Consider the following 12,610-nt stretch of genomic DNA (forward strand, 5'->3'; position numbering starts at 1 on the left):
TGGCCACCAGAAAGAAGTTGTGGTTTAGGATCCAGAAGAGGTAAGGAGAAAGAGTTTAGGCATGAGGTGATGAGAAGTGCTCTTTTTGAAGAGTTAGATGGAGCTGAAAGGAGCAGAAAGAAACAGGAACGGCTGCAAAACAGGAACATGTGCAAATATCTAGGGAAAAAGTAAATGGTTCAGTTTGATAGGAGCACAGAGAATATGCGGGAAACGCAAGAAACTAGATTAGCAATGTAATTCAACAAAATTTGCATCCCAGATGGGAACGTTACATATCTAACCAGCATCAGGAACAAATCTTAAACAGATGTTTTATTTCTCCTGCCTACTACATTTTAGTGTAACTAATTCTAAACTCTTTACATAAACTAACTAGGATTATAAAAACAATCACTAAATAAACCCCAGGACGTTTTTGAAAATAAGAATATATTTTGCTATATCCCTAATACTTTCTTGTGTATAATTCTAAAAAGCAGCACCAGGTTTTCCTCTGCGTAGTTAGATGATAAGCTGAAATAATTTTATCCTTCCAATAAATACATAACCCAAGCCAAAGCAAACAGCAAAGGTTAAAAAGAAAAATAAGTACATATGTAGAAAAAAGAGAGAAATCAATATTTATCTAGAAGTCAAGAAGCTATCTGAAGAATTTATGCCATACTTCACTGTTTTGAAAATGGAAGGAAATAATACTGTAACATCCCAAGCTGTACAGATGTTTTATTGCAGCTTTCATTTGTTTTAACACCAAAGCCAGAACAAAGAGACCATAAGCTTTTCCATACAACTCTGAGCTCTGGGAGGGTGTGTAAATGGAATTATAAAAAATGCACCCAAAGCTGATACTTGGCAGCCAATCAAGACTTCTTCATTTCTGAAATTAAATGGAATGGCCTCTCCAACAATGGGAGATGAGGGGACAATTGAAAGGCTGCTGCATTATTCCTGAAACTATAAGCCAGATGGTTTCAAAAGTCAAATGCTTCACACATAAGTCACTGCTCTAAATGAATTACTTTGGGGTCTGCAAAATGGAACCTGAGCTGTCCATACTACTGGGACATATTCCACTGCACCATCAATCTGAGAGTAAAATACTTACAAGCTCATTTGAAGTTTTACCTAAAGAAAAATCATGGTGGCAAAGGACTTAAATAGCATGTTTAGAAAAAAGCATCATGTAATCTTTAGCATGCACAGAAAATACAAAATCCCAAATCGTGTGTGAAAAACATCTTCCCATTCAGGCAGGTGGGGACCCATAGGTGTATAGAAAATTAGTTGCTCCTAATAAAGTGAAAACTATGGAAGCAACAGAGGTTTAATGAAGCACAGATTCTAGAACTAAAGTAGATTTAGTGAAGATGCACTGCCTATGAAACCCAAGCAGTCCTGAACATTTGATAAAAAGATTCATTTTTTTCTTTTTGGAGGTCAAGAAGGATTAGACAATAGGAGGAGGTGTACGAGGGATGCACTGGAAAAGTTCCATAAAAATGCTTTGGACAGCTCTCTGTGAACTAGTTGATGCCTCTTCTTTAACCAAATTTGACTTTAATATGCAGAGGGAATGCAGGCTATTTGCACAGTAGAATGTAAGGAAATGTCAGAGTGAAGGTTATCCTTTGACTTTCATCTGATCATTATTGAAGGCAAACAAACAGAGAATTCATTTAGGATTTTTAAAAGGTCTTTCTTTCTTCCTCCATTTCTCAGTCTCCCTTCCATCCTGTTCCTTCTCCTCTATTCTTTAAATTAATACTAAATAAACATACTCTGGAAGTCAAAGAAGACTTTACAAGATCATTCCACTTCAAATATTTGAACATAATAGAAATCTTTAGTTTTCCATTCACTTGACTTGATTGACCTTAATATATCAAAATATTGGATAAATATAATAACTGGAAAGCTCCATAGTTATAAGGATGAATTTTCCTATCTCCTCCAATGGAGCTGTCATGGTAAAAGCGGTCCTTATTGATTTGATCTTTCCATGTATGAAACACTAATAGCGCTTGAGAATTGTTTGCACAATGCAGCCCTGGACTTCAGCTACTCCCTGTGTTTTGCTTTAATTGTTGCTTATACAATATCATGCCTCTTCAACTAGAATGGAAGCTTCTCAAGGCTCAATAACTTACATTTGTTCTGTGTTCTTCTCAATACATGGAACAGCACTGAGCAAAATTATGGGAGACATTTATTAAGCATATTTAATTGATTTATTGGTTGAAATGTGTACTGAAAAGTTGTGTTGTTTTTATCCAAAATAACATTTGGGAAGTTTACTCGTATTACCCTTTCAAAGGAATTTTATCTTAAAAGGCATGATTTTTCTTATGTCACCACATCATTTGCCTGTATTTTTTAGCCACATTACCATTCTTCAGCATCAACTTACCCTTTTCTTTGCAAATATTTAATGATTTATGAACTAACACAATTTCATTTTGGAAAAAAAATTATTCAAAGTCTTGCTGTTTTTTCCCCAAATCTTAGTCTTAAAGAGTGCAATCTTATAAAAATAATGGCTTAGTCCATTCAAGCTACTATTTTAAAATACCACAGACTGTGTAGCTTATAAACAACAGAAACTTATTTCACACAGTCCTGGAGGCTAGGAAGTCCAAGATGAAGACACCTTCAGATTCTGTGTCTGGTGAGGACCTGCTTTCTGGTTCATAGACAGTGCCTTCTCACTAGCTCTGTTCTCATGTGATAGAAGGAGTGAGGGAACTCTCTGGGGCCTCTTTCATAAGTTTACTAATCTCACTTATAAGGGCTCTGCCCTCATAACCTATTCACCTCCCAAGGACTGCCCCCCCCCACCTCCTAATATCATCACCTTGGGAGGTAGAATTTGAGCATATGAATTTGGTGGGGAAACAGACATTCAGTCCATAGCAAATGAATAATCACTACCACTCCTAATTTATTCATTAGCTTCTAATATAATATTATCTTAAAGAGTGCAAACTATAAGCCAACTAATCAATTCTACATAGGTGAGAAAATTAATATAGAGTGAGCATCACTTATAATTTGTGAGCTTTGGGGTCATCACTTGAATTCTCTGTGTTTATCAAAACATCCTTCTTTCTTTCAAACTTCCTAGCAGTGTAAAGAATAAGCGGAGGGGCTTCGCTGGTGGCGCAGTGGTTGAGAGTCCGCCTGCCGATGCAGGGGACACGGGTTCGTGCCCCGGTCCGGGAAGATCCCACATGCCGCGGAGCGGCTAGGCCCACGAGCTATGGCCGCTGAGCCTGCGCGTCCGGAGCCTGTGCCCCGCAACAGGAGAGGCCACAACAGTGAGAGGCCCGCATACCGCAAAAAAAAAAAAAAAAAAAAAAAGAATAAGCAGAAATAATATACCAAAAACCAGAAGCTTCAAAAACTTAACATTTTCAAACTAATATCTCAAGATTTCTATTAGTACCCATAGTGTTCCAACCAGAGAACAGAAGGACAGCCAACTCAGTGATAGAAATATCAGGAAATAGAAGAAGTTTTAGTTTAAACCAGCTGACCAGAGTTCCATGGAAACAGAAAAGCTGTCAAAAGCAAAAGCAATGACTCTATCATTTTTCCTACCTGGAAACTGACCAGACAGAAATGCATGTTATACTGGAAGTAACTTGGAAAATGAAAGGTTGATGAAGATGTGGAGATGCTATTAGGAAATGAAATAAAGTTCATAAGAATCCCCTTAGGTAAACTTCTACTCTTGTTGAAAGCTTCAAGAGTAGGCTAAGCATGGGGCATATGCACCTAAGATTACTCAGATCCACCTGGCTCCTCATTGACTATCTTCCAAAGAACCCTGGTGCACTGACCTTAGATATTTAATTTTCTATTGCTATGACAGATAAATGAGCTTGTCTAGTTTAGAAAATACAAAGAAAGAGTCATCCCAGGTAACCATGTATAAGCCAGAATTTTGAAGATTTGGATCTTCTACATGACCCTAATTCTGACAATTAGTGAGATGTTGAGTTCAGTTTGCCCGTCCAAAAATTGAGGGACATATTGATGCTCTCACCTCCTTGCATATGAAGACTCATTAGACCAGAGAGTCGATGCACTTTGACTTCAAGAAAAATGATGTCCTATGTAAAAATAGTCCTGAATACTCAGCAGAACATCTCTGCTTGGGTCTCTGTTACCAAATTCTAAAGATTCCAGGCCCTATAAACTGATACATTAAAAGGAATATGGGGCTTCCCTGGTGGCGCAGTGGTTGAGAGTCCGCCTGCCGATGCAGGGGACACGAGTTCATGCCCCGGTCCGGGAAGATCCCACATGCCGCAGAGCGGCTGGGCCCGTGAGCCATGGCTACTGAGCCTGTGCATCCAGAGCCTGTGCTCCGCAACGGGAGAGGCCACAACAGTGAGAGGCCCGCGTACCGCCAAAAAAAAAAAACCAAAACAAAAACCCAAAACAAAACAAAAAGGACTATGCTCCCCAAAGGGCCATTCAGGGTAAAGTTATTTCTATTCATCTCCATTACTCTGAGGACAATCTGCCAAACACAAATTAACTGCCCAAGAAAACTTAGAAAAAAAATCTTTGTTCCCAAAGCTATAATATCTTAATTTTATCTTGGCTTCCACTTGTCAAAGCCATAAATTACAGAATATCTCCATCAAAGCTAGTGCCAAATTACAAATATCTCCTCTGGCTGTCATCTGAGTGAAGAATTTTATTCAGGCTTCAATCAACTGTGCGGAAAGAGTAGACTATTTTATGATAGCCTAGGCAATAAAAAGTCAAAAGAGAAATCATTTCTTAAAGTCCCTGAGTTGACAGCTTTGATCATAGCTCTGTTTTTCATTTGAAAAGGTAAGTATCCCTGCTCCTACAATGGCAGAACCATCAGCACTAACAAACTTGGGAGCAATTAATCTGCTGATGAAGTCAGCATGAGCTAATATGAAGGCTCAAGGCTGACACTTACAACCTGGGTTCAAGTTGAGTTTTTTCAACAAGAGGGAGTTAGAATTTGAGCTTGTCACTTCATGTCTTAGGTAGATGATCCCAGGAATGTTTCCTTGAACATGGCCTTGAGATATCATAAAAAACATACAAGAACATAAAAAGGTGAAAAAATGAAGCTCAAAATTAGTTGAAGGAAGGAAATAATGATTAGAGCAGAAATAAAATAAAGACTAAAAAGACAATTTAAAAAATCAATGAAACTAAGAGCTGGTTCTTTGAAAAGATAAACAAAATTGACAAAACATGGGCTAGACTTCCAAAGAAAGAAGGATGGAAGACTCAAATAAATAAAATCAAAAATGAAAGAAGAGGGCTTCCCTGGTGGCGCAGTGGTTGAGAGTCCGCCTGACGGTGCAGGGGACATGGGCTCGTGCCCTGGTCCAGGAAGATCCCACATGCCGCGGAGAGGCTGGGCCCGTGAGCCATGGCCGCTGAGCCTGTGCGTCCGGAGCCTGTGCTCCGCAATGGGAGAGGCCACAATAGTGAGAGGCCCACGTACCGCAAAAAAAAAAAAAAAAAAAAAAAAAAAAAAAAAAAAAGATGTTATAACTGGTACCACAGAAACAGAAAAGATAAGAGATTACTACAATTATATGCAAACAAATTGGAAAACCTATTAGAAAGGAATAAATTCCTAGAAACATACAACTTACCAAGACTGAACCATGATGAAATAGAAAATTTGAACAGATCATTTACTAGCAAGGAGTTTGAGCCAATAGTCAAAAACTTTCCAGCAAACAAAAGTTCAGGACCAGATGACTTTACTGGTGAATTATACCAAACTTTCAAAGAAGAATTAATACCAATCCTTCTAAAAATTTTTTTAAACAGGAGAGGAACTCTTCCAAACACATTTTATGAGGTCAGCATTACCCTGATTCCAAAACCAGACAAGGATGCCACAGAAAAAGAGAAAATTACAGGTCAATATCCCTGATGAACATAGATATAAAAACAACCCTCAACAAAGTTATAGCAAACCAAATTCAACAACACATTAAGAGAATTATACACCATGATCAAATGGGATTTATTCCAGGGATGCAAGGATGGTTCAACATCACAGTCAATTTGATACACAGCATTAAGAAAATGGAGGATAAAGATCATATAATCATCTCAAAAGATGCAAAAACTAGCATTTGAAAAAAGTCAACATCAATTTATGATAAAAACTCTCAATAAAATGGTTATACAGGAAAACGTACTTCAACATAAGAAAGGCCATATTACAAGCCCACAGCTAACATCATACTCAACAGTGAAAATTGAGTGATTTTTCCTCTAAGATCAGGAACAAGACAGGATGTCCATTCTCACTGGTTTTATTTAACATAGTATTAGGAGTCTTAGCCAGAGAAATCAGGCAAGAAAAAGAAATAAAATGCATCCAAATTGGAAAAGAAGTAAAATTGTCACTATTTCCAGATGACTTGATATTATATATGTGTAAATCTCTAAAGACTCCGTTAAAAGAAAAAACTGTTACAGCTAATAAATGAATTAAGTAAAGTTTCAGGACACAAAATCAATACACAAAATCCTGTTGATTTTATATACACTAATAGTGAATTATCAGAATGAGAAATTAAGAAAACTATCTTATTTAAATTGTATCAGAAAGAAAAAAATACCTAGAAATGAATTTAAGGATGTGAAAGACCTGTATATTGAAAACTATAAGACATTAATGAAAGAAACTGAAGAAGACACAAATAAATGGAAAGATATTCTATGCTCATGGATTGGGAAAATGCCCATACTACCCAAAGCAATCTACAGATTGAATGCAATCCTTATCAAAATTCCAATGGCACTTTTCATAGAGTTAGAACAAACAATCCTAAAATTTGTATGAAACTACAAAAGACACCAAACATCCAAAGCAATCTTGAGAAAGAAGAACAAAGCTGGAGACATCATGCTCCCTGATTTCAAACTATATTACAAAGCCATTGTAATTAAAACAATACGGTATTGGCATAAAAAGACACATAGATCAATAAAACAGAATAGAGAGTCCAGAAATAAACCCACACACATATGGCCAATTAATTAATTTATGACCAAAGAGCCAAGAATATACAATAGGCAAGGGACAGTCTCTTCAAAAATGGTGCTGGGAAAACTGGACAGCCACATGCAAAAGAATGAAACTGAACTACTATCTTGTAGCAGACACAGAAATTAACACCAAATGGATTAAGGACCTAAAGATAAGACGTGAAACCATAAAATTCCTATAAGAAAACACAGGCAAGAAGTTCCTTGACATAGGTCTTGATGATGATTTTTAAAAATCTGACACCAAGAGCAAAAGCAACAAAAATAAACAAGTGGGACTCCATCAAACTAAAAAGCTTCTGCACAAAACAGGAAACCATCAACAAAATGAAAAGACAACCTACCAAACAGAGAATGTATTTGCAAATTGTATATCTGATAAAGGGCTAAAACTGAAAATATATAAAACTCAATAACAAAAAAGCATTTATAAATAGGCCAAAAATCTGATTAAACATTTTTCTAAAGAAGACATACAGATGACAAACAGGTGTATGAAAAGATGCTCTACATCATAATCATCAGGAAAGTGCAAATCAAATCCGCAATGAGGTTATACCTCACACCTGTTAGAATGGCTATTATCAAAAAGACTAGAACTAACAAGTGTTGGCAAAGATGTGGAAAAGGGAACTCTTGTGCTCTGTTGGCGGAAATGTAAATTGGCGCAACCTTGTGGAAAATGGTATGGAGTTTCCTGAAAAACAATAGAACTACCATATGATTTAGTAATTCCACCTCTGGGTATCTACCTGAAGAAAACAAAAATATTAATTCAAAAAGATTATGCACTCCTATTTTTACTGCATCATTCTTTACAATATGGTACTGGCATAAAAAGACACCTAGATCAATAAAACAGAATAGAGAGTCTAGAAATAAACCCACACATATATGACCAATTAACTAATTTATGACCAAAGAGCCAAGAATATACAATAGGGAAGGGACAGCCCCTTTACAACAGCCAAGAGTTGGAAGCAGCCTAAGTATCCATTGACGGATGAGTGGACAAAGAAATTGTGAGATATACATATATATATATGTATATGTGTGTGTGTGTGTGTGTGTGTGTGTATATATATATATATATATATATATATATATATATATATATAAAATATTATTCAGCCTTAAAAAGAATGAAATCTTGCCATCTAAAACAAATGAATGGACGAAGGTATTATGTTTAGTAAAAAGTGTCAGACAGGGAACAACAAATACTGTATGATCTCTCTTATATATGGAATGTCAAAAAAATAAATAAATAACCTCAACAACAAAAACCAAGCTTGTGGGTATAGAGAACAGATTGGTGGTTGCAAGAGGCAGGGAGTGGTGCAGTGGGAGAAATGGTGAACTTTTTTTTAAGTTTAAAGAAATTGAATTTTAAACGTTTTTTTAAGAGTTAAGAAACAAAATCTACATTACCACCAGAAAAAAAATGAAGCAGAGAGAGAAAGAAAGGGAAAAAAGAAAAATAGTAGTCTGGTGAGACATGGTGGAAGAATTTGGAAAACTGAGAGTTTGATAGAATTTGGTGGTCATTTTTCCCAAAATGAAATAAAGAATTTAAGGATATGTGATGTAACACTTTGACCATCATCACCCCTGAATCTGGAGTTCCACAGAGTTCCACAGAGTTCCACAGAGTTCCAGTACACTGAAAAATCTGTACTCCTAATTATGAGATTGCAATAGCCTCCCAAGGTTTATTTTATACCTAAAGTTATCACCTTCTTTTATATCAGGTTTGTTGTAAATGTTCATTATTATCAGTGTTGCTTAATTTAGCAGATGGTTGGAACTGAACAATTCTTCTCAGAAGAATTAAATATGGTTATGTAATTTCCCAAGTTAATTTAAAAGAAATAATTTGAGTACAAGTAATATCTAAATTTCAGTATTAGCTCAGAATCATAGATGTTTTCGTTTATCCACATCTATATTTTGAATATCTGTGATGAAGAACTGAATTGGTCTTCCATTTTTTTAGTTCTTTATGGTCTTCAATAAAAACGATGAATAAATCAATTTTTAAAGTCAATAAAGATTAAAAAGAAAGCAATCGCACTGTTGGGAGAGCCATCAGAGCCCAATTCCAACCTACTTCTGCCTGAAAACATCCTGTAAAAACATGCTGGTCTTGGAGCCTATGCCCTCAACTGCAAGGAGCAAAATATCAAACTTAAAATAGATTAACACAAGGAAAAGTATTACATACAATAAGTCCTTGGAATGAGTGGCAACTTCACCAAGGACCCAGGTTCTTACCATCATTCTGTTTAAACATCCTCAGCATCTCTGCTCTGTCCCCAGACTAGTTGCCCTCAGGGCTGTCAGTTGGCCTGCAGAGTCCCAGAAGTCACACCTAGGAAAGGTGACACCTTTTTTTTGTACCTTTTTAAAAACAAGGAACCTTTCTTCAAAAGTTTCTAGCAGACACACCTCTTATCTCTTTGGTCAGAACTGATTGCACAAATAATTCTAACTCTATCTCTCAATTAGAAAAATGGAATTATCTTGATAATTTAATTAATGCGAATGTACCTCATAGTTGGAGGCAAAGTCACCTTCCCTACACTCAGCTGCACAGAGGAAACAGCTGTACAAAGAATCCTGGAGATCTGTCAATAAAGAAGAAAGGGAATAAAAAATGAGTAAGCAACCAACAGTAACCCCTAAACTAAGAAAAAAATTAATGTTTTATTTTTTATGAGTTTTAACTCATAATCCACTCAAATGGATTCATTCATTCGTATGATTTGAGAAAAGCAAACCAAGTGGAGCGATTTAAATTAAAAACAAAACTCTTTTGCTCCATACTTCCCAATATCTAGTTTTTCTTACAGGAGTAACACCATTTAACCTTAAAAATTATTTCTAAAATTGTATTTCTGATGATTACTTTCAGTCTTTAATCTACTTTTCTACTATATTTCTTGATTCATTAATTTGAGATAATATCTGTTGACTTCCTATTCTGACACAAGATTTAAGTCTTATATCATCTCAGGCCTCCTGCCAATGTGATTCTTACCCTCCTTTTTTGCTTTCCTTTAATTATTTTTGTAACTTTAAATAAATGTCCACCATTATATTTCTTTTTGTAGCAACCATAAGCTACATCTCTTGCCTTTAAACTGTCAAGGTGAATAATATTTGCATCCTTTTCCAAGGCTATAAATGTCTTCTATGACTGATCTATAGTATGACTATAAAAACAGAAAGCCGGTTAATCATGTTTTGTTTGTTATTCCTCTGTAGGTACTGTGCACTGCAGAACCATGTAATTGATTTTGCTGTTTTGTATAGCTCTTGCATTTTTCTGGAGTTTCTAACTACCTTTTTATTTTCTCATAATGCTTGCCCTTATTAAATACTTTAGTAGTTCTACCTTCTCAACAATAACATCAAATTTATGAAATGCCATTTTTTGCTGGTGCTTCCGGCTTCGATCCTCTCTCCGTTCCCTCACTTTTGTCTGGACTGCCATCCTGCAGACCTGCTGCAAAGCTGCCATCGTGGGACCCCTGCTTTTGTCACCTACCCTGAATCTGCATTGCCTTGGATTCCATGTCTTCTTCATTCTTACTCTCCTCATTTTGCTAAACAAAATCGTTAAGTACGTTCCTAAGAAATTTTGTCTGGGAAGTAATATCCCTTAGTTTTGTAAACGTCTTGATTCTTTACTCATCCTGATTGAGGATTTAACTTTGGGTTTTACGTATCTTTGAAAATAATTTTCCCTCAGAACTTTGAAAGCACTTCATTTCCTTTCAGTGTCCAGTATTGCAGATGTGAAACTGGTATTAGTCTGATGCTCATTCCTTTATCCTTGAACTGGTTTTGCTCTCTGGAAGATTTCAGAATCTTTCATTTACTCTGTCATTCTAAAATTTCACACTGATTTGCCTTGTACATATTTATAATTTGTGATGTTCTATACCCTTTCAATCTGAGGGCACTTATACTCCAGCTTTTGAAATTTATCTTTCAAGCTTTATTCTATAATTTCCTTCTACCTATTTTTTCTGTATTGCCTGTTAGTCACATGTTTACCTCCATTTTCAGTCCTCTATGTCTCTCATCTTTTCACTTCTCTTTTCCCTCTACTTGTCTTTTTTTATAGTAGCTAATAAAATTTCCTAAAACTGACATTCTAATTGCATAATTGGAATTTGTGTATTTTTTACTAATCTTTTGAATTTCAAAAAAACTACTTTTTATTCTCTAACTTACTAATTTTTCGAGGCTCCTCTGATATTATTTATGGAGATATTTTCTTAAATCTCTCTGAAGGTACTGAGTTATTTTTCAGTGCCTGGGTTATCTTACAGTTTGTTAGAGTCATTTTTTTTCCTATTAATTTTTCTTTGCCTTTTTCCTTTAATGTTGCAAAACTGCCGCATGTTGGATTACCTGTTTATGTGAACAGAGAAACCATCATCAGGCTTCACTTTATTTATTTTTTATAAATGTATTTATTTTTTTAATTTTTGTCTACATTGGGTCTTCATTGCTATTTGCAGGCTTTATCTATTTGCAACGAGTGGGGGCTATGCTACCTTGTGGTGCTCGGGCTTCTCATTGTGGTGGGTTCTCTTATTGCGGAACATGGGCTCTAGCTGTGTGGGCTTCAGTAGTTGTGGCACGCGGGCTCAGTAGTTCTGGCTCGTATACTGGCATCCCCACAGTTTCTGATTCAGATGATCTGGGTAGGACCTGGGAGCTAACATTTCTAACAAGTGTTCAAGTGAAAATGATGCTCTGCGGGGGAGTACTGCTTGTGCCTCAGTTGACCTCAACAGCCTCAGATAGTTTTGAACCCAATTTCCTTCATTCTGCTTCATCGGCCATCTGTTCTCTACCTTATTTCCATCTTGCACAAAGTTGCTAAAATTTCTTTTCTACTAATGGTCCACCTCCAAACCCTATGTTAGGGGCAATATTTTTTTTTTGCTTTACTTTTGTTGATTAGTTTGTTTTCTTTACTATCACGTTAATGACTTTTGGGAAAAGAAAGAATATAAACATATGTTGTCAGGCTGCCTTATTATTTTTTTTTAAACATCTTTATTGGAGTACAATTGCTTTACAATGTTGTGTTAGTTTCCGCTTTATAACACAGTGAATCAGCTATACATATACATATACCCCCAAATCTCCTCCCTCTTGTGTCTCCCTCCACACTACAAATAACTCAATTTCGGTTTTTTTTGGCTGAGTAATATTCCATTGTATATTTCTGCCACATCTTCTTTATCTATTCATCTGTTGATGGACACTTAGATTGCTTCCATGTACTGGCTATTGTAAACAGAGCTGCAACGAACATTGTGGTACATGACTCTTTTTTTTTTTTTGCGGTACACGGGCCTCTCACTGTTGTGGCCTCTCCCGTTGTGGAGCACAGGCTCCGGACGCGCAGGCTCAGTTGCCATGGCTCACGGGCCCAGCCGCTCTGTGGCATGTGGGATCCTCCCGGACTGGGGCATGAATCCACATCTGCTGCATCGGCAGGTGGACTATCAACCAA

The 12,610-nt window shown here is 36.4% G+C and overlaps 1 pseudogene; it reads right to left on the reverse strand.

Moving 5' to 3' along the window:
- Window positions 1-10,594, reverse strand: part of LOC112401451 (sodium/potassium-transporting ATPase subunit alpha-1-like) — a 67,038-nt pseudogene extending 56,444 nt beyond the window's left edge.
- Between the last annotated feature and the right edge of the window lie 2,016 nt (window positions 10,595-12,610).

This window comes from Neophocaena asiaeorientalis, unplaced genomic scaffold (genome assembly GCF_003031525.2).
Source record: "Neophocaena asiaeorientalis asiaeorientalis breed wild unplaced genomic scaffold, Neophocaena_asiaeorientalis_V1.1 scaffold429, whole genome shotgun sequence".
In the NCBI taxonomy this organism is placed as follows: domain Eukaryota; kingdom Metazoa; phylum Chordata; class Mammalia; order Artiodactyla; family Phocoenidae; genus Neophocaena; species Neophocaena asiaeorientalis.